The sequence below is a fragment of the Balaenoptera acutorostrata genome, chromosome X (genome assembly GCF_949987535.1).
Source record: "Balaenoptera acutorostrata chromosome X, mBalAcu1.1, whole genome shotgun sequence".
Classification (NCBI taxonomy): Eukaryota; Metazoa; Chordata; class Mammalia; order Artiodactyla; family Balaenopteridae; genus Balaenoptera; species Balaenoptera acutorostrata.
The window spans coordinates 101,473,009-101,495,739 of record NC_080085.1 but is presented as its reverse complement, the minus strand read 5'-3'; the positions used below and the strand labels follow the sequence as shown (position 1 = coordinate 101,495,739).

General features: G+C 39.4%; 2 long non-coding RNA genes across 3 annotated transcripts in view; one reads left to right on the top strand and one right to left on the bottom strand.

Moving 5' to 3' along the window:
- The first annotated feature begins 120 nt into the window (after positions 1 to 120).
- On the top strand, positions 121 to 22,278 carry LOC130706379 (uncharacterized). Its single transcript, XR_009006647.1, has 4 exons — positions 121 to 197; positions 9,303 to 9,418; positions 19,211 to 19,312; positions 20,740 to 22,278. It is a non-coding gene; the product is annotated as an uncharacterized LOC130706379 (long non-coding RNA).
- LOC130706380 (uncharacterized) overlaps positions 2,398 to 22,731 on the bottom strand; it is a 37,256-nt gene continuing 16,922 nt past the window's right edge. Inside the window, exons 3-5 of one of the 2 annotated variants that reach the window (XR_009006648.1) lie at positions 21,152 to 21,229; positions 4,991 to 5,126; positions 2,398 to 4,040 (exon numbers count right to left, since the gene is read on the bottom strand). This is a non-coding gene — a long non-coding RNA (uncharacterized LOC130706380). Of the gene's footprint in view, positions 4,041 to 4,990; positions 5,127 to 13,427; positions 15,622 to 21,151; positions 21,230 to 22,731 lie in introns of those variants that run through there. The other variant, XR_009006649.1, reaches the window with a different exon arrangement.

Below are 22,731 nucleotides of genomic sequence, written 5' to 3'. Positions count from 1 at the left end.
GACAAGAATTGCAGTCAGCTGTCCATATCCGTGGGTTCCACATCCACAGATATGGAACTCGCAGATACAGAGGGCTAATTGTAAAGGATGTGAGTATCTGCCGATTTTTGTATCCACAGGGTTCCTGGAACCAGTCCCCCACGGATACTGAGGGCTAACTGCATTGAGACACTATATTGAAAGAGCAACATAAGATGGTGAGCTCACAATGGAAAGCTAAAGAGTCAAGAGTCATAGTCTCTAAAAGTATACCATACTTGTACACAGCTATGCAGTTATTTGCATGTTAACGACAACCTGTGACTAGCAAATCTCAAAAACCTTTTGTTAGAATTTTGCCTTTGAGCATTTGATTCTTTTTCCTTGGAGAATCAAAGTCATGCAGTTCAAGAATCATTTCATGGAGGACAGTATTTTTGTGTTTGTGCGTGGCTTATTTCACTTGCATTTTGTCCTCAAGTTTTATCCATATTTTTCCATGTCTCAGGACTTTCTTCCTTTGAAGGGATGAATCATATTGCATTTTCTGTACATCTCATATTTTATCCATCCATCTGCCTGAAGACCAACATTTGGGTCGTTTCCACCTCTTCACTATTGTGAATAGTGCTGCTAAGAACATGAGTTTGCAGACATCTCTTGAATATACTGGTTTCAAGTATTTTGGATATGTATTTAGAATCTGGATTACTTGGTCATATGGAAGTTCTATATTCAATTTTTATAGGATCTGATATACTGGTTTCCATAGTGGTTATTCCGTTTTCTAATCCTAGCAGCAATGCACAAGGGTTTGAATTTCTGTACATTCTCATCTATGACCGTATTTTGTTTTATTTTGGTAGTAGCTATGTTAATGTGTTGGAGGTGACTTCTCATTTTGCTTTCGATTTGCATTTCTCTAGAGATCATTGATGTTAAGCACCTTTGCATTTTCTGGTTGGCCATCTGTATTTATCTTTACAGAAATGTCTATTTAAAGTCCTGCTCATTCGTTAATCAGGTTTTTGTTTTTAAGTTTGTAGGAGTTCTTTGTATATTTTAGATAATAACACCTTATTGGATATGTGATTTCCAAGTATTTTCTTCTATTCTGTAGATTATCTCTTCACTCTTGATTGTGTCCTTTGATTCACAGCAGTTTTTAGTTTGATGTAGTCTCATTTGTCTATTTTTGCTCTTGTTGTGTTGACTAAAGAAAAAACTCCCAACTTTTAGGTTGTGCCTAAGTTTTATTGTGGGATCTCAGTGAGGACTATAGCCTGGGAGACAGACTCTCAGAGAGCCTTGAGGAGCTGCTAAAGAAGTAAGGGAGCAGCCAGGACATATAGGACTTTTTTTTGCTGGAAAAAACATTTAAACGATTACTGTTAATCACAAAAAACAGACATCTGAAGTTAATGATTTTAGTGCTTTTCTATGTATGGGAAGATGCAAGAATCTTGGCTCACTGAAATTATTCCTTATCTTCATTATCTAGGGCCAGTTTCCAAAGTGCAGAATGCTTCCTGTTTTTCTCCATCCTGAATTTCCCTCAGGGTGCACCTTCCAGGGGTGGTTGCAGTGGCTGATGGCTTGATCCCTGTAGAACTGGAATGGTGGGCAACATTCTTTGTTCAGTGGAATGGCAGGCAACATTCCCTGTCCACAGCTGCCTATGCTTCTCATGTCATATCCAAGAAATTCCAAAACTGATGTCAAGAAAGTTTCACCTGTTTTCTTCTACGAGTTTTATAGTTTTGCTTCTTACATTTAGTTCTTTTATATATTTTGAGTTAATTTTAGTATATGGTATCTTTCTTTTGTGTTTATGCAATTGGCCCAATACTATTTGTTGAAGGGACTGTTTTGCCATTGAGAAGTATCGGCACCCCTTGGAAAATCATTTGGTCATATACAAGATGGTGTTTTTTGGGCCCTCTAGTCTTCTCCATTGGTCTACGTGTCTGTCTTCATGCCAGTACTAAACTGCTTTGATTAGTGTAACACCTTTTTGTTTTAAGTTTTGAAGTCAGGAAGTGTGAGACCTCCAACTTTGTTCTTTTTCAAGACTGTTTATTTGGAGGTCCCTTGAAATTACTTATGAATTTTAGAATTTTTCTATTTCTGTAAAAAATGCTGTTGGGATTTTGATAGGGATTGCATTAGCTTTGGGTACTATTGACATCTTAACAATATTGAGTCCTCCAATCCATGAATACAGGATATGTTTCCATACATTTGTGTATTCTTTAAAGTTTTTCATCAATGTTTTCTTGTTTTCAGTGTATGTCTTTCACTTCTTTGGTTGCGTTTATTCCTCAGTAGTTTATTCCTTTTGAAAAAGAAGCTTTTTCTTAGATTGTTCTTAACTTAAATTTTTATTTCTTTAAAAAACTTCATTGTTTCATTATCCTCTTATTTCATAGATCTATAAACAGATAAAAACACTGACCACTGTTTTTCCCATCACTTGCAGAAAGACCCTAAAAGTTTGGGGTTTGCTTTTTCATACTATTAACACACACATGGAAATGGAGCTATAACTTTAGTTTAAAAATTCATCCCTATGCCCTATACTGTTAGGCAACCATCAGTTCTAAAAACTTCTAAGTTTAAAAATCGTAATTGAAATTCCTAGTTTGTCTTAAAAAAAATCCCAGCACAGGGACTGATTGAAAGAGCCTCCTCCAAATTCCAGTGCCCAGTAGTAAACAGAGCCTGGTTATTTAACCTGTTTTTTTAAAAACTGTGTATAAATGACCAACAGGACATGGGTATCTGAATATATACGCAGCAAACAAATGTATATGCATATAGCAGATTTTACACTTATTTAATTTGTATGACTGTCATGATCTAGCCTACATTTCTTTTTCAGATTTGTCTAGGGTTCAAAATGCATGTGAAATTTCATATAATAACCAAATATAAACAGAATGTAACAAAGGGTGGCAGAATATGCCACCTAAAAATGTGCCACTTTGGCATAAGGATTATTTTGAGGTGAAGGGCAAATACAAAGAAGTAGATACAAGAAAAACTTCCTGCCCTCCCCTTATTTGCCTAAAAGCAGGACATAAATTTTCAAAGGTGTCCCTCCTCCCTTTTCAACCAGGAAGGAGAAAAGTTAATCCCTGGAAAAAACATTAGACCTTCTCATCTGGAAACAGCACCAGAGGAATCTACATAACAAACTTTACCAACTAGCCCTTATCTATATTAGTTTCCCATATATTTCCCTTGTCACAATTGGCGCTCTAGAAATTTCAAGGTTCTTTTCCATTATCACTTCTCTAAACATGTATTGTTCTTTTGCTAAAATACTATGTAAACTCAAGTTCTAACCAAACCTTTGAGTTATTCAACTCTGGGGACTTCATGTGTCACAAGTGATACACATGTTAATAAACTTGTTTTTCTCTTGTTAATCTCTCTTTTGTTATAGTGGCCCCAGATAAGAACTTGGGAAGGGTAGAAAGATAATTATTTTTCCCTCTTTGCATTGGGCAAATGATATCTGCAAATGATGTCTGTCATGGAACAATAAAGTGGAAAACTTTACCATTCACCATTCACAAAACTATTTAGAGCTAAAAGAAGTTTAAACAAGTACACTTTCAAAAGATGTTGTTAAGTTTGTATCACTCATAAGCCTGAGGTTATGCTAGCCTTAGTTGCTGGCATCCCAGGTGAGAAGCAAGTTCCCAAGAGCAGGCACTGCCTGTGCCTTACCACCTCCCGCTCTTTGCCAGGGACCTGCTAGGGAGCCAGTGCCTCTTCCACAGCCTACCCAGGGCTGGTGTAGGTGGTGTCCACACCACCTAGGTGGGTGGGGGATGTTTGGGTCACAGTAACTTGCAGGTTTTTTTCTGCCTGACTGGTACCTTCATTTATAATTTCCTTTGTTTTGAAAAAAAGAAAATGGTCTTCATGAAAAGTAAGGTTTGCATAATGGAGACAGTGTAGTATAGAGGGGAAAAGGAAGTTAACCACTGAAGCCACCACGCAGAGATGAGAAGTGTTGATTTGGGGCATGTATCATTGCAGCAGGTTGTTCCCTGAGGACACAGAGAGAGAGAGAGAGAGAGAGAGAGGGATATGTAAATAAAGATCACTTAAAAACAGTAGTCTAAGGAGCTGCCTAGACCCTTGAACAATGTGGGGGTTAAGGCTGCCAACCCTCCCTGCAGTTGAAAATCAGTCTATTACTTACAGTCAGCCCTCTGTATATGTGGTTCCTCTGTATCTGGTTTTGCATCCATGGATTCAACCAACTTTGAATCCTGTAGAGTGTAGTATTTACTACTGAAAAATATCCGTGTATAAGTGGACCCACGCAGTTCAAACCCGTGTTGTTCAAGGGTCAACTGTATTGGATTACTCAACAACTGACTGTAAAGATATTTTTGACTCTCTATTTCCATTGACAAATATAATCCTTACTTCATTATTTTTTAAGAAAAAAAAACAACCCATCTTCACTATTACAGAAGACCGAGGTCACCCCTGTCCAGATCCACTCCCCAGTGTAATCACCCTTCCAAGAAACACTTAAAAGAAATCCATGGGCTCTGCAACGACCCCAGGGCAGCACAACTGGCCTGCTGACTGCCCCTAACTCCTCAGGATTTCCTGCCTCCATTCTGCTCCCCCACTGAGCACCTGCACAGGCCCAGGCCCCCCAAGACCACCTGCTGTCCGGCTAGTCCCAGCCTTGGCTCAGGCTCTGACTCACAGCGCCTTTTCTCACCCATTCCCTGCTGTTGGGGCAGAGCTGGTGGGAATTTCCAGGGCAGAAGGGAGGAGGACAGTGAGGACCCTGAGGTGCTTAGTTCTGGCCAGGCAGCTGCCTTTTCGCATTTCAGGTCACCACAGGAAATCTCACAAAGCGCAGCTGCCTTCAGCTCCTAGGGAGTGAAGGGAGGGCTTCATGCTCTGCTACAACTTGCCCGCCTTGTTGAGGGTGGAAAGTGAAGAGAGCTTCCACCTCCTCGCCACGCGGAATTACCTGACCAGTCCCTGGGCTCTGGATCTCAGCTGCCCCTCTGGATTCCTCTGTGAGTTTCTTTTCCTTCACTCTAGGGAGTAGTGGCTGTTTCTCCATGCAGAGATCCAAGTCAAAGTCTTTTTTCTGTCTCCATTCCCTGGATGAACACAGATGCAATAACTACTCATTGTGCCAGGAAATCGAGGTCCAAAGAGGCTACGTGGCTTTGTCAATGTGAACCAGGAGTGGTTCACACACACAAGGGGCAGGGGGGGGTGGGGTGGGGATGGGGGCGTCTCATGCTGCAAATCCATTGCTCTCTCCATGCAAATGGCCACTGAGGGCAAGAGAAGACGTTCAACGTCATTAGTCATTAGGGAGACCAACATCAAAATCACAAGAGATACCACTTGACGTCTACCAGGGCAGCTGTAATTTTAAAAATGGAAAATAAGAAGTGTAATAAGGATGTGCAGGAATTGAACCCCTCATACACTGGCTGGTGGGAATGTAAAATGGTGCGGACACCGTGTAAAGCAGTTCGGCACTTCCACCAAAAGTTAAACATAGAGTGACCACATGACCAGCAAGTCCACTCCTAGACACGTATCCCAGAGAACTGAAAACATTCAAACAAAAACTTGTACGTCAATGTTTACGGCAGCCTTATTCACAAAGCCAAAATGGGGGAAGCAACCCAAATGTCCATCGACTGATGAATTTTTAAACAAAATATGCTATACCCTTACCATGAGTTTTTATTTAGCCATAATATGGAATGAAGTAGTGATACGTGCTGAAATACGGATGAATCTTGGAAACATTATGATACATGAAAAAAGCTAGACACCAAAGAACACACATTGTAAGATCTGATTCACGTGAAGTACCCAGAACAGGCAGATCTACAGAGAGAAAAAATCCACACGTGTTTGCCATAGGGCTAGTGAGAAGGGAACGTTAGGAGGAAAACTTTTTCTCTACCGTCTTAGGTTCAACTGGCTAGGGGCCTGAAAATTAATTATCGGTAAATTAATCGGAGAAAAGTTTATTTACCATGAAGGAGCTTTCAGATGAAGAGGCTCCCTAGACGGCTAGAGATAGGGGTTTATATACCAACTTTGCAAGGGGGCTTGGTGGATCAGGACTTCAAAGGATGGAAGGGTCTGATGAGGCTTATTTACACCATCTTCTGGAATGTTCTCATGTCCAAGATCAGGCCTCCCTGATTAGAGACACGCCCCCCCCGTGTGGGTGGGGTTGTGGCAGCTGTCTCTTATAAAGTTCTGCTTTAGCCAGATAAGGGCAGTTCAGAGAAGACTTATTTCTGCCTCTGTTGTAGCTCAGATGTTTTCAATTTGAAGTAATCTTTGTACCATTCAGGCCGGTTTCAGTCCCATCCCGAGAATAGGGAACGGCAGATAATAAGTATGGACTTCCTTTTGGGGGTGATGAAAATGTCCTAAAATTTATTGTGGTCACGGGCCCACAACTGTCTGAATATAGTAAAAATCAGTGACTAGTACATTTTAACATTGTGGATTATATGGTACATGAATAGCATATCAAAAATTTAAAAAGCAAGCCAACACATACATTTAATAAAATTTCAGTAAAAGGTAGATGGTACATTTTATAATGTGGGTGAATCAAGGTGAGAATAGTACAACCCACCGATCAACCCCCGTCTCCCCGGCCAGGGGAAACTTTTTGTTTCCCATCAAAAGTGTGGGAAACAGCGCGGGTGTTCTGATGTGATACAATTGACACTGTACAGTACAGTACAATCTGATACTCCTATTGTATCATATAGGAGTACAAAGCATCAAGTCTAAAATGTGCCTGCTAAGGGACATTTCCCTGGTGGTGCAGTGGGTTAAGAATCCGCCTGCCAACCCAGGGGACACGGGTTCGATCCCTGGTCCGGGAAGATCGCACATGCCGCGGAGCAACTAAGCCCGTGCGCCACAACCACTGAGCCTGCGCTCTAGAGCCCGCGAGCCACAACTGCTGAGCCCGCGTGCCACAACTACCGAAGCCCGCGCGCCTACAGCACGTGCTCTGCAACAAAGAGAAGCCACCGCACGCCGCAACTAGAGAGGGCCTGCGCGCAGCGGCGAAGACCCAACGCAGCCAATAAATAGATAAATAAATAAATTTATAAAATATTCCTGCTAAAATAACTGAGCCTGAATCTAACCATATCCAGAGATCTCACTACGGGTTATTCTGTTTCTACTGGAACATGTTCAGGACAGGATGCGTATAGAGTAACACTGAATGTGAGTAATTCTACAGGACAAATAATCTAGTCTTTTCATCAAAGGAATAGCAAAGAAAGAAAGGGGAGGGGCTGTTATAGATGAAAAGAGGACTAAGTCCTATTTCAGCGAACGCTATGTAAGATACTTCTTTGGATCCTAATAAGAACAAATCAAATTTAAGAGAGATATTTAGGTCAAATAGATACATTGGACATGGATGGTTTCCTGTGGCATTAGGGAATAATTGTAATTTTTCTTAGATGTAATGACGGTATTTTGGTTATGTTTTTTTAAAGCCCTGTTTGTTATAGTTTATGTTACCGCAGAGTATGTGGAGGAAATAACTTCTTTGGGTTTACACACGAAGTCGTAGGATATCTGGAATATGCTTTGGAATATGCTAGAAAAAAAAAAACAAATAAATCTTAAGTGGCAAAACGTTGATTGTTGAAGCTCCTTGACCGACATACAGAATTCTGGATATATTGTTCTATCGGCTTTGTTTGAAATGATCCATGATACAGAACTAAAAATATCCACAAAAGCAACTGTGCCAACCAACACTGATAAAGTAATCGTGTTTTGAGTATGTTATTGAGTAATATGGGTGAAAACACCAACCTAAAAGAGTTGATTCTGGTTGCATTTACAGAGCTGTAATTGGTTGTGTCTCCAGTTAGGACTGGAAACAGGTGGTTTTTGTTTTAAGTATTGTAGAATTATCCAACCACTCATTAAAGCGTAGGGTATCTATTTTTAATGATCTCTTGTGTGAGAATGTAAATACGGGGAGGAGATTCTGAAAGACGCACACTCTACAGGTGACAGGGTCAGCTCTGGGAATGGCATGAACATTAGGGCTGGTGGCCAAAGGTGACCTTGATCATTTGCTGAGCACCTACTATGTGCCAGATACTACTGTTCTTCGTGCTGGACATACAGACACGAAAGAGACCTGAAGTCCTTGCTCACATGGGGCTCACATTCTAGTGGGGGAGACTGAAAGGTAAGCTCAATAAGCCCCACGTGTATTATAATGACGCGTGCTGTGCAGCACACGAAGGCAGGGAAGGGGAATAGGTCTGGGGGAGGGATCTGCACCTGCAGGTAGGTTGTATGGAGAAGGCCTCACTGAGAAGGGGACATAAAGACCTGAAGGAAGAGACGGGGTGGACATAAAGACCTGAAGGAAGAGACGGGGTGGGGTGGGGGGGACCCTGTGGACATCTGGGGGATGATCCTCTGAGGATCATATCCTGTGTGCCTCTTACTAATGTTATGCTGTTAAATCATTTAGACACTTACAAGTAGTCATTGACCCTCCAGTTTTGAAGCAGGAGGCGCTGTGGTGTATTCTGTCCGTTTGGAATTGGTCAGGGTTAGGGCCACAATTACCTTGATGAGGATATGGTTGAAGACCTTAGCCACTTTGAATAAATCGAGGTTCTAGCCATGCATACTAAGTGTGTGCTCCTATAAAATGGATCTTTTTGGAATACGTGTAGAGATTGGTCCCTACAGAGCATCTTGCTGAAGTGGCTCGGTCCACTTCTGTAAGTTGTTTGTTTATAGCTACGTGACTGACAGTGCTGAACAAAACCCAAACTGTCATTTGCCCCTTGGGCCAGGACGCTCATCCCTCGTGGAAATCAATCAGTTATAAGCGGGAGAACATTTCTGCATCTGTGGCTGTAGGGCTGACAGTTTATTTATTTATTTCACTAACCTCAGGGACAGTAGGTTAGGGAAGCAGAAAGGCTGATCCGGTATCTCTGACCACAAGCCTCAATGCCAGCAAATTACCATATGAAGTGACCATATGGTCACAGTGGATTACGTCACAGTGGGTTTGCAGTATAAAGTCCAGACCATCTGTAGCTGTAGGCTTATTTCTCCTAAGGGTAGGCAGTGGCTGGATGGGTGTCTTTTGCAGAACTAGGAAAAGGCTGGTGTGTTTTTGTTTTGTTTTGTTCCTTTGTTTTTTACTTTTTTCATGCTGAATTCTTACTTAGGGAAATTAATCTGTATCTGTGGCCAAGGTATTCAATAATACTTTCTTTCCTTTTCAGGTCACAGTTTGGTAAGAAGATCAAAGGGCACGATCAACAGCTCGTGCACTGCCTTGGTGTGGACCCAGAGTTCAAGCACAGACGAAGATCAGACACTGACTTCACACTTCTGATAGGTACGCAGTACAGCCCTCAGTTGTGCTTTGGTTCTGTTTCCCCCTTCTGTACAATAGGCTCCCCTCTCAAGGCAGGTCTCTCACCGAACTTCCTCTTGTTAGTGTCTGGCTAGCACCACGTCCAGGTATACTCAGTCCCTGTAATTGTTCATCGTGATGATCAGGAGAGTTCTGCCTGTGCGATTCAAATATCAACCTATCTGGTAAGTTCCAACACCCCTGAACTCAGCTGAAACTCGAAGCCCAGAAAAGGCCATTGTTTTACTAGAGCCGATTTCACACATCTGATAGGTATGGAACATAACTCCCAGGTGTACTTTGTGTTTTACCCCCTTGCTTTTTACAAAGGTGACTTTCTGAAATGTTTTAATCCAGTTTATACTGGTGCCATGGAGGCACGTTCTTCACGCTCAAGACTGAGCAAAGGCAGGGTTATTTCAGTAACCTGGGACCTTTTAAAGCTATAAAAAATAGCCCGACATTTTCATAAACCCTAGAGCTAGGAAAGAATTTGAGGGGATCCTGTTTGTCCCCTGGATTGCTGAGAAAAGGACCTTCTGTCATCCTACACTGGAATCTCTGAGAAGGATGATGTGAAGCTTCTCATGTGAAATGTACCTTGCTATATAGCGCCTCCTAGTTTAAGAAGTTTTTTTTATACCGTATTGAAATCTCCATTGGTAAGGATCCAGCATACACTCATTTGTCGATTCTTTACAGGAGGAAAACTAGAGCTGTCAAATGCCAATTCTATAGTATTCTTCTGGTCTACAGCACAGGGCAGGCTCAGTAATAATGAAAGAGGAATAGCTTATTATTGTTTATGATGTATTGTTCTTTTGTGATTTTAACAGTAATACACCCATAGGTGATTTAGAAAGTTATACAGGTTTGATGGGGGAGTCATAAGGGACTGTTTCCAGTAGTTGTGCTGGCTGATCACCTCTTATGGACCATACCATTGGCACGCTCTCCTGTTGATGTGGGTGAGCGGGTCAGGGTTCAGCAGACACTGGCTTCGTGTGCTGTATGCCAGCTTTTTATGACGACTGTGTTCTGTGAATCAGCATTTGGGGCAGGGAGAGATGAGGGGACCAGAGACGGTAGTCAGCATCATAACCCCCTCATGACCTCATCAACCTGCCACCTCTGATCTTGAACACATCCTTGTACTTCTCCAGGTTTTGATATCTCTAACTAATTTCTGGGTAGATCCATGAAAAGTTCCTACATATTTATGGCAAGGACCTTTTCGAGAAGCTGATGAATACTGTGGAAATTAATTTTTTTTAAATGCATATCTGTACATACATACACAAATTAGCAGCTACTTCAGGAAGTTTAAGGAAACCTATGGACCTCTCTTAAGAGCACCTAGACTTAGGGAGTTCACTGTCTCTTCCAATTTCACACATCTGTGGTTCTAGTGCCTTCCACCATTCAAATCATATCAGGCCCCTGCCTGAAGCTCTCCAATAATTTCCCATTGAAATTAGAATGAAAATATTTACCAAGCATGGCCAGCAATGAACAAGATCGGGCTGCTCTTTGCCCTGATCACTCACCTGTTTTCTCCTTGGTTACTTTGCCCTAGACACACAGGTATGTTCCTTCTGAGCTTTATTAACAGGAGTATAATAGGCAGAAGATAAACTGCCCTGTTTACAGTGTACACCTTGATAACTATTGACATATGTTCCACCTGAGAGATGATCACCACACTCAGAATAATGAACACACCCATCACACCCAAAAAAGTTTTTGCTTCCTTGGTATGTATAGTAATGACAACTACATTTTGCTCCAAAGAGGTTCTCTAGTTATTTATTTCATCCTTAACTAGGGGTAATTTATTATTAAGACAATTACGTATGTTGGAAAACAACTTGCTCCTGGTATACTTCAATGTACCTGAGAAATTTCTTTCCTTATGTTTTTGATACTTTACGCCCCAGGTCGAATGTTACCGAAGTACAGCCTTTCACAGGAATCTCATATTGATGAGTGTTATTATATGTTCTCCTATTAATGCTTTTGTTTAAGGTATTTTGAATGTTAATCATAGTAAATTTGGAGTCCCTGGCACATTTCCACCCATAGCAAATCATGAAAGAAATTTTATAGAATCCTGTACTCAGTAAAAGTTGAAAAATATTGGAATCATTTTGAAATGGTAAGAGTGTGCTTAAAATGTATTCATGGATGCTTGGTTATGGTCCTCAACAAACCTAATGTTGAATTCAGTAAGTTAGCTAAGGAAAGAGTATGTGGTAGCTTATGATTTATGTGTGGGATAGGCCAATTTCTCTTTAATGGCAATAGACATAAAATGGTCATCTACAAAATGGTCAATGTTATGTATTGTAAGAAAGGAAAAAGTATTTTTTCAACCTTCTTAGGGTCCCCGGCTAGGTCTGAAAATGAAACTGATAAAAACAGATTAACAGAAGGAAGGCATAGAAATGTATTTGGTATAAGTTTTATGTGACATGGGATCCTTCATGAGCAAATGGTTAGCCTTGTGTATCTTATGCTAGGTGTGATGAAGAGTGGACAGTCATGGAGGAATATGATAGATTAAGGAAAATAAGGTAATTGTAGTAAATGGGGGGTCATCTTAGCAAGGCCTGTTTGTTTGGATTCTTCTTGGCGTCCCTTCTGATTCAGAGATAAAGATGCTCCTTTCCTAATTCCTGTATGGACTAGTCAAATCTGAAGAAGATAAAAACAGCAGTTGGAATTTTTTAAATGATAAGGGTCATTAAATGTTAGATTAAAACGGTTTTAATTTAATCACATATCCTCTCCTCTCTCTTTTGCAAAACCTTTTAAATATTGTTTCAATTATACACTACTTTATACTTCTGGACCCAAACCATAACCTCCGAAATTTCTTTTTCCTACTAAAACAAACTTACTGTGTAATCTACTGTTCCTTCCTCATCACCCTTAATACATATTGAAGAAAAACACTAGCCATACTATATTAAAGTGACAAATGAAATGAAGTTAGATTAGATATGATTAGAAGCAATCAACCTCAATACATCCGCACTGCGTTCCTTCAGCTTTCATTTCCTTACAGTGGGTAGTTCCTTGGAGATCTGTGAGATGGCTATCTAATTCTATGTTCTGTGGTCTCTAAAGTCAGCCTTCTTGATAGCAACAAAAACCAAATCCCCCCACCCTCTCTGCTTAGGGTGAGGTCATTCAGCTTCTTCGGATTGTCTACTACACATTTTAAAAAGGATATTCCTAACTCCCGTAGATTTGGTGAAAGTTGAGGTTGGTTGTCTTGTCTTTTAATGTTAATGTCTTACACAAATGCTTTTGAGCAACTGCCAGCTTTTTTTTTTTTTTTTTAAGTTTGTGGTACACATTTAATATGTATTCAGACTTTACTGTAATGTGTCTTTTTTTTGTTTCTTCAGTATTTTCAGTGAATGAGTATTAATAGAACCATACATTGCACCTTTTGGACCCTTACTATAGGACCGTTTTGAACCTATACATGTGTCTATTTTTCTTAATACATATTTAGAGCATATCTTATAACATTTCCTTGGGAACCATTATCCATGTACACTGTGAATGCTTATTAACAGTAGAACATATTTGCAGAATATGAATTTATCATATTGAATGCATAGCAAAATTTCTTTAAATAGTTATAATATTCAAAGCTATTGACTTACTTAAAGACATTACTTGCTATTCTACCATTCCTTAAATGTTATTTCTAAGTCCTTAAATGTTATTTCTAAGTTTTGTAGCAGAAAATAACAGAAAACCCAGGTTTTCAAAGGACTACATAACCAAATCAAAAAGTTTTAAACAAAATTCTTTCTGCTGATATTGTCAACAGAATACAGTCTATATAGGTCAAAGAATTAGCAATTATAGTTATAATGAACATATTTTCATTGTGCCCATTGCTTAGCTCTTTTTTTTTCCATTTTGAGTTTATTTATTTATTTTTTTTATTTTTTTAAGATTTTTAGAAATTTCATGTAATGTCTGAAACATTTATATTAACATATTTCCATACATATTTCCATACAAATACAAATATAAGATTTTTAGAAATTTCATGTAAAGTCTGAAACATTTATATTAACATATTTCCATAAAATAACCCAATGAAAGTTTAGTATTAGTTGTTTTGTTTGTTTTTTTATACTGCAGGTTCTTATTAGGCATCACTTTTATACACATCAGTGTATACATGTCAGTCCCAATCCCCCAATTCAGTACACCACCATCCCCACCCCACCGCAGTTTTCCCCCCTTGGTGTCCATATTTCCATTCTCTACATCTGTGTCTCAACTTCTGCCCTGCAAACTGGCTCATCTGTACCATTTTTCTAGGTTCCACATACATGCATTAATATACGATATTTGTTTTTCTCTTTCTGACTTACTTCACTCTGTATGACAGTCTCTAGATCCATCCACTTCTCAACAAATGACTCAATTTCGTTCCTTTTTATGGCTGAGTAGTATTCCATTGTATATATGTACCACAACTTCTTTATCCATTCGTGTGCTGATGGGCATTTAGGTTGCTTCCATGACCTGGCTATTGGAAATAGTGCTGCAATGAACATTCGGGTGCATGTGTCTTTTTGAATTACGGTTTTCTCTGGGTATATGCCCAGTAGTGGGATTGCTGGGTCATATGGTAATTCTATTTTTAGTTTTTTAAGGAACCTCCATATTGTTCTCCATAGTGGCTGTATCAATTTACATTCACACCAACAGTGCAAGAGGGTTCCCTTTTCTCCACACCTTCTCCAGCATTTGTTGTTTGTAGATTTTCTGATGATGCCCATTCTAACAGGAGTGAGGTGATACCTCATTGTAGTTTTGATTTGCATTTCTGTAATAATTAGTGATGTTGAGCATTTTTTCATTTGCTTCGTGGCCGTCTGTATGTCTTCTTTGGAGAAATGTCTATTTAGGTCTTCTGCCCATTTTTGGATTGGGGTGTTTGTTTCTTTAATATTGAGCTCAATGAGCTGTTTATATATTTTGGAGATTAATCCTTTGTCTGTTGACTCGTTTGCAAATATTTTCTCCCATTCCGAGGGTTGTCTTTTCGTCCGTCTTGTTTATGGTTTCCTTTGCTGTGCAAAAGCTTTGAAGTTTCATTAGGTCCCATTTGTTTATTTTTGTTAGCCAGCTTTTTTTTAAAATTAATTAATTAATTTATTTATTTATTTTTGGCTGCGTTGGGTCTTTGTGGCTGCGCGTGGGCTTTCTTTTTTTAGTTGTGGTGAGCGGGGGCTACTCTTCATTGCCGTGCGCGGGCCTCTCATTGCGGTGGCCTCTCTTGTCGCGGAGCGCAGGCTCAGCAGTTGTGGCGCACGGGCCTAGCTGCTCTGCAGCATGTGGGCTCTTCCTGAACCAGGGCTCGAACCCGTGTCCCCTGCATTGGCAGGCGGATTCCTAACCACTGCGCCACCAGGGAAGCCCAATTGCCAGCTTTGTAAATACCTAGATTGTCTTGCTTGTTTCATGAAAGCATAGCTACAATTATACTAGGTTCTACCCAAAGTTTCATGCCTTTTCTTTTTACATCCATCCTATGAATCTTTAGTATAGTATTTCTTTCCTATTGGTAGAAGGGAGAAGGATTGAGGCAGAAGGTCAAAACTCTAGTTTTCATCTGTCTGACAGGAAACTGAAGTGCTTTCATATTTCTTCAAAACTGTGTTTTCATGGAGATTATCACTTTTCCTCTATCAATCACTCCAGCATCACAGAGCAACACAGAGGTTACTTAAGGGTTTCTGAAGACATGCCTTTGCTTTTTCTGTCACTAGAGTAGATTCTAACAACTTGAGCCTCACATGTTTGCATGAAGCTTTCATTTTTATTGGTGAAAAAAAAAATGCATGCTTTCTGGGTAATAGACCTTTATGTATCCAATGATTCTTCTTTTAAGTAGCACATTCAACACTCACTTTGAGAATCTTAGAATCCACTTAGTTTTAGGCACTTTGACCAGTCACACAGGAATGGAGCAAATTGTGACAATCTATCTGCCAAAGCTTTCTGTAAGGATATATTTTGGGGAAAGGAGCACTGAAAAATAATAACAAAGTCATTGTAGTGTTTGTTTGATGCTTTATTCTCTTCACCAACATTTAGAATGAAGCCATGTATGTTCTCCCAATGACTATTTGTATTCCTCTCTTGTTCTGTCATTTAAAGAAGCAATATAAAGGAAAAAAAAAAGGAAGAAGAAGAAGTTAGTTATAGAATGATAAGCAGTAAGATCTTATCTCAGCAGTGCTACTACCTGGCTGTGGCTTTAAGTAAGTCACACTCCTTGCATTCTTAGCTTCTTCATCGTTAAAAGTGAAGGATAAGGATTAGTGGACTTCTAAGAAGGCTCTTCCCACTCACATATTTCAGACCTGTGTGATTCTGATTCTATGTGTGGTTGATTTTAAATTACAAGCAGAAAGATTGTGTGCCTCTCTGCAAAGGTAGCAAGGGAACATTTACATTAGGAAGTTGTGGACAGTGTGCTTGTGTAGGCACTCTGCTCAAAAAGCCCATGAGGAGAAGCTAATTTCAGGAGGGGAGATGGGAATGTGGATTCAGAGGAATCATGACACGGATAGTAGTGAAGTTGAACAAGCTGACATCTCAGTGAAATGGGAAATCAGATCATTGATTGATCATGAAAGCTCTGAGAAGGGTTTGAAATTTAATGAAACTAGAGATTTGGATTAGCCACTGGCACATTGGGTATGAATGGATAAAATTATTAAGTAGTATTTCAGGTTTGACCCCAAGCATTAATATTATCATATTGTTCACTGCTTTTCCTTCAGACTTGGATCTAAATGGCTTTTATAATTTCTCATGGTCAAATATGCTCTGAGAATGACTATTTACCCAAAACTAAGGTAATTTTTATTCCACAGACTCTAATGACAATTCTAGCTAGGAACATATATATCACTTTTAGAAATAAATGATGCATGTATATATAGCCTTTTAAAATGACGGACTCAAGCTGACACTTGCAACAAAGGGCAAAGGAGATGTAAATATTACCTGTTCATAGCCAGACTTAAGCTGTGTTCACTGTAAGTATTCAGGCTTGTTTGAACCTATTTAGAGGAGTGATGAGATAACTGGGACAGGATTCACCAGATGAATGTCCCTTTTAAGGGAGGAAAAAGAAATCCTAGGTTCTACACCTGAGCCCTATAAATTAGATTGGCCAAGAAGAGAAAACAAATAAATAGAAGTTGATTAACATGCGTAATGCCCAAGTAAATGGGAGCATTCAGCAGTAAGTAACCCAAAGGGGTGGTTAGAAGGCGAGCCTATATACCATCTTAGGCTAAACAAGGAATGGGAATTTTGGGGGCTTCTGGGTTGGGGAGGCAGGTTTTGGGAAGCTGACCAGGAAAAGTATGGTAAACAAGGGTGTTTTTAGTAAAGTTGCTCATGCAGATATTTAAGTCATGCCTTCTCCATTGAGAAGAGTTAGCAAAAGATAATAGCTAACAAGTACTGGCAAGGATGTAGAAAAAAAAGGGAACCCTTGTGCATTGTTAGTGGGAACATAAACTGGTTTAGCCACTATGGAACAGTATAGAGGTTCCTCAAAAATAAAACTACCATATGATCCAGCAATCCCACTTCTGGGTATATATCTGAAGGAAAAGAATCCATTATCTCAAAGAGATATCTGCACTCCCCTCTTCACTGCAGCATTATTTATCAATACAATAGCCAAAACATGGAAACAACTAGGTGTCCATCAAGGGAGGAATGGATAAAGAAAGAAAATGTGATATAGGGAATTCCTCAGCAGTCCAGTGGTTACGACTCTGTGCTCTCACTGCCGCGGGCCTGCATTCAATCCCTGGTCGGGGAACTAAATCCCACAAGTTGTGCGGCGCGCCCAGGAAAAAAAGAAAAGCAAAGAAAACGTGATACACACACACAATGAATTACTGTTCAGTCACAGAAAAGAAGGAATTCTACTACTTGCGGCAACATGGATAAACCTTGAAGGCATTATGCTAAGTGAAATAAGCCAGAGAGACAAATACTATACTCATCTATGTGGGATCTGCTAGGGGCAGGGGAAATATGTGAAGATGGTCAAAAAGTACAAATTTCTAGTTATAAGATGAATGAATAAGTGCTGGAGATTTAATGTACAGCATGATGAATTTCTTGTGTACTTGGAAGTTGCTAAGAGCAAATCTTAAAAAGTTCTCACCACACACACAAAAAGCTATGTGAGGTGACGGATGCGTTAACTAAGCTTATTGTGGTAATTATTTTGCCAAATATATGTATACAAATCATCACCGTTGTACACCTTAAACAATGTTATATGTCAAAGTTAAATAAGAGTTTGTAAGTCCTCCTCTTCCTGGTAAGGGAGAGAGAGACACTTTTTACAAATAAATTTCCCTTATAAATGGAAATTTCCTTTGTAGAAGGAAAGCCTGTGCCCTGTTTTTGGAGCTTTTCACGTGTTGGCTGGTTCTCAATGGCCTTTATCTCAAAATATTACAAAGAGGAATATTTTGGAGTAGCATACTCTAGTACCCTTCACCCCCATTCAGATGGGTGTCTTTTGCCTAACACCGTACTTTAACCTCTCACCTTCACTCTCGTAACATTCTATACAACTGTTTCAGTTAATCATCATATAGCATATATCATTCTACACTCAGATTTTGGGGAGCATCTCTTTTTGGACGCTCAATTAAGGTTGTAAAACAACTCTAATTTGTATTAATGTACAGTGCAATCTCTTTTCAACGTTATATATTTAAGAAATGAACTGCTTGATAGCTTTTTTAAAAATTATATTTTTTAGTAGTTTTAGGCTTACAGAAGAATGAGTGGAAAGTACAGAGAATTCAATATAAACCCTTGCCTACCCCTCACTCCAGCTTTCCCTGTTAACAGCTACCATTAATGTTGCACATTTGTTATAACTGGTAATGAACTCTAGTTTACATTGGGGTTCAATATTTGTGTCATACTTCTATGAGTTTTGACAAATACATAATGATATGCGTCCACCATTACAGTAGAGTTCTATCGCCCGAAAAAAAAAAAAAATCCCCTGTGTTCCACCTATTCATCTCTCCATCCCTCCCATGGAATCCCTGATAACCACTTATCTTTTCACTGTCTCCATAGTTTTCGCCTTTTCTTGCTACAGTATGTTTTTTTTTTTCCAGGTTGGCTTTTTTAACTTAGCAATGTGCATTTAGGATTCCTCCACATGTACCTTTGTTTTGTAGCTTGATAGCTCCTTTCTTTTATTCTGCACCAAAGTTTGTTTATCCATTCACCAACTGAAGGGCATCTTGGTTGCTTCCAAGTTTTGGCAATTATGAATAAAACTGCTACAAACATTCGTGTACACGTTTTTGTGTGATGGATTTTATGGTAGGAGTATGTGTACCTTCCTACAAAAGTGCCAAACTATCTTCTAAAGTGTCTAGAACATTTTGCAGTCCCACTGGCAGTGAATGTTCCTGTTGCTCCACATCTTCACCACCATTTGGTGTTGATGGCGTTTTTATTTTAGGTTGGGGGCATATTTCATCTTGCTGCCACTTCCACCACCAGCCCTCTGCCCCTGCAACTCCACGGGGGTACTTTTATAATCAACATGCATTGTATTTATGAGTGTCTGAAACCCCAGCAGGCAAAAAAAATGCTCCATTTATTTAATACATATTATGTAAAGCTTTCCTGAAAGTATGTGTACATTTACAGTGGTGATCATTGCAGAAAAATGAAGAATTCAGAACCCAACCGGAAACTCAAGACAAGCTTCGAAAATAGGAATAAAAATTCAAAGACCTTGGAACAGAATTCCAGCATAAAACCCAGGTAATGAAACTACATATTACCCTGTCAGATGGAAGGAAAATGTGACCAAAAGTGGACTTACTGGCCAATTACACGTTTTAGTTTAAATAACTCTACTAGGATTTTTCAAAAAGGTACATCATTTTCATATGGGGGAAAAACTCATTGATTTTTAAAACTGCAACAGAGTAGGTTATAGAGGCAAAAACTATTGAAAGGAAATTGATGATGATTTGGAAAATGTGGTCCACAGTTATTTCCTTTCAAAAAGAAAATCCTCAATAATTTTAATAATTCCAAAAGCTTTTTACACCTCTAAATCTCAAATGCTATCATTTCAAAGAAGAAGACTTTACATATCCACCTACATTATTTATGACAAGAAGATCCTATTATACACTTAAAATCTTTATTAGGGTTCTAGACTTGAGAACTGATTAATTAATCTAGTGATTAATTTTTTTGTATACCTCTGCAATCTTGACTACCATCACCTGTAAACTTTATATTTCCACCTACATTCTCTTTGCAAGTATCCGTGGGAGCTTTTGTCAATCTTAAGTAGGTGGTCTGCACTTGATAACTGATTAAGCACTCTTTTCAAGACAGCTTGTGTCAAGGAAATGTTCAGAATGTGAAGACTGTATCTTAACACAGTAGATTCTCACTAAGTGTTTGTTTCATAAATTGCTCTGTATCCACAATTCTACTAAAACAGTTATGTCAAGAGTCACCAGTGAACTCCAAATGGCCCAATCTGGTGGCCTTTTCCTAGCCTCATTCTGCTTTACTGTATCTATAATACTGGATGATTTCTTTCCAATAAAGCTTTCATTAAAAAAAAATATCCTCCTCCTTTCCTTTTTACATCTCTGAGCACTAAGCCAGGCTTCTCCCCTTTTTCACACCCTAACAGCTGCTACATCAGAGAAGGAACAGAAATAGGTCTGGGAAGAACTACATTCAAATCCTAATCATGTGTCAAATCACGATTAGTCACATAAACGTTTATAGGGTGTCGTTCCTCTTCTATAAGCAGTGAGGTGAAACTACTTACACCCTACCTACATTACAGGGTTATAACGAGGACCAAAACTGAGGAAAAAATTTGGATAAGCATTATTCCTATGAAAATGGATATTACTTATTAATTACTGGTATTAGAAAGCAGTTTTGGTCAGTGCTGCTGTAAGACACTCCTTGTACCCCCTTAGGGATCAGATGAGAATGCCAACTGTTCTAGCAGTAGTCATTGTGTAGTGTTTAAAATGCTCATCAAATATCTATATAAGTCCTTTGCATATACTGTTAAGTTCTTGAATGCTGAATAGTAATAAATAAGCAGTGTATACTCTATAAAAAAAAAACCTGCAAACGTCTATTGCTATGTATTCTGGACTGCATATTCTATTGCAAACATGGACTCACAGGTTGCTCATCAATTCCAGGACCACCTCCACTGCGTCCACAGGCAGGTGGACGGCCATCCCCACCACCAGCTCTACCAGTGCCACCTCGACCCACAGGAGTTGCTCCTCCTCCTCCAACTCCTTTACCTCTACTAAATGGTATACCATATTCACCACCATTACCTTTGTTAGGGGATCTCCTGGTTTAACTTATGAAGCAGAAATGAATATATAAACCTGACCTCCATGAAATGATTCTTGAACTGCATGACTTTGATTCTCCAAGGAAAAAGAATCAAATGCTCAAAGGCAAAATTCTAACAAAAGGTTTTTGAGATTTGCTAGTCACAGGTTGTCGTTAACATGCAAATAACTGCATAGCTGTGTACAAGTATGGTATACTTTTAGAGACTATGACTCTTGACTCTTTAGCTTTCCATTGTGAGCTCACCATCTTATGTTGCTCTTTCAATATAGTGTCTCAATGCAGTTAGCCCTCAGTATCCGTGGGGGACTGGTTCCAGGAACCCTGTGGATACAAAAATCGGCAGATACTCACATCCTTTACAATTAGCCCTCTGTATCTGCGAGTTCCATATCTGTGGATGTGGAACCCACGGATATGGACAGCTGACTGCAATTCTTGTCAATTACTTAAAGTGTCATGATGAGGTTCCCTATGGGACAGCTACCTGTCATGAGGATGAATCCTCAAACACTTCTGCTATATTTTCAGTCCACCAAAGAATGCCTTACAGCTGGAAGGAGCTAGTGTCCCTTCTCTTCAGAGCTAAAGCGATTTCAGTCTCTCAAACAGTTTGTTCAGACTTTATATATGAAAAATACTTTAATTTTAAGCAAAATTTAAAATGTCACCCAATCCAGTCACGCCGAAGTTCCCCTTAAGCTTTCTCTATCTAGGAAATTCCTACAAGTTCCCTTTCACTTAGGAAATGTACCAGTATCCTCTTAAGACTCCAAGCTGGTCTTCAGGTGGATGGATAAAGAAAATATGACATGTACAGAAAACTGAATATTATTCACCCCTTAAAGGGAAGTAAGAAATACTTGGGTTAAGTATTTAACGCAAGTAAAAATATGCAGTGGTTAAGAATCCGACTGCCAGTGCAGAGGACACGGGTTCAATCCCTGGTCCAGGAAGATCCCACATGCCGCGGAGCAACTAAGCCCGTGTGCCACAACTACTGAGGCTGGGCTCTAGAGCCCGCGAACCACAACTACTGAGCCCGCCTGCCGCTACTGAGCCCGTGTGCTGCAACTACTTGAGGCCACATGCCTGGAGCCCGTGCTCCGAAATACCAGAAACCACCACGATGAGAAGCCCACGCACCGCAACAAACAGCAGCCCCCGCTTGCCACGGCTAGAGAAAGCCAGTGCCCCAACGCAGCCAAAATAAATAAATAAATAATAAAATGAACTTCACACATGAATATCTCCTTTAAAAAAATTTTTTATTATCTTTTCAAAGAACCAGCTGTCAATTTTCTCATTCATTTTTCCTCTATTCTATACTTCATGTAAGCTACGTTAATTTTTGTTTTTATAGTTTTTTTTCTTTCTTTTTTTTTTTTTTTTTACTACACAGGAGATTTTTCTTTAGGTATAACTGACAAACAACATTACATTATTTTTTCAGGTGTAAAACATAATAATTTGACATTTCTGTATTTTGTGAAAATGATGACCACAATAAGTCTAGTTAACACCAATCACCACGGAGTTACAATTTTTTTGTGCGTGATGAGAATTTTTAAGATCTACTCTCTTAGCAACTGTTAAATATGCAACGCAGTATTGGTAGCTATAGCCACCATGCTATACCTTACATCTCCATGACTTATATACCTTATAACTGGAAGTTTGTACCTTTGGACCCCCTTTGCGCATTTTGCCCATCGCCCACTCCATGTCTCTGACAACCACCAATCCGTTCTCTGCATCTGTGGCCTTGTTTTTTCTTGTTGTTATCATTTTTTTCTTTGTAAGATTCCACATGTAAGTGAGATCGT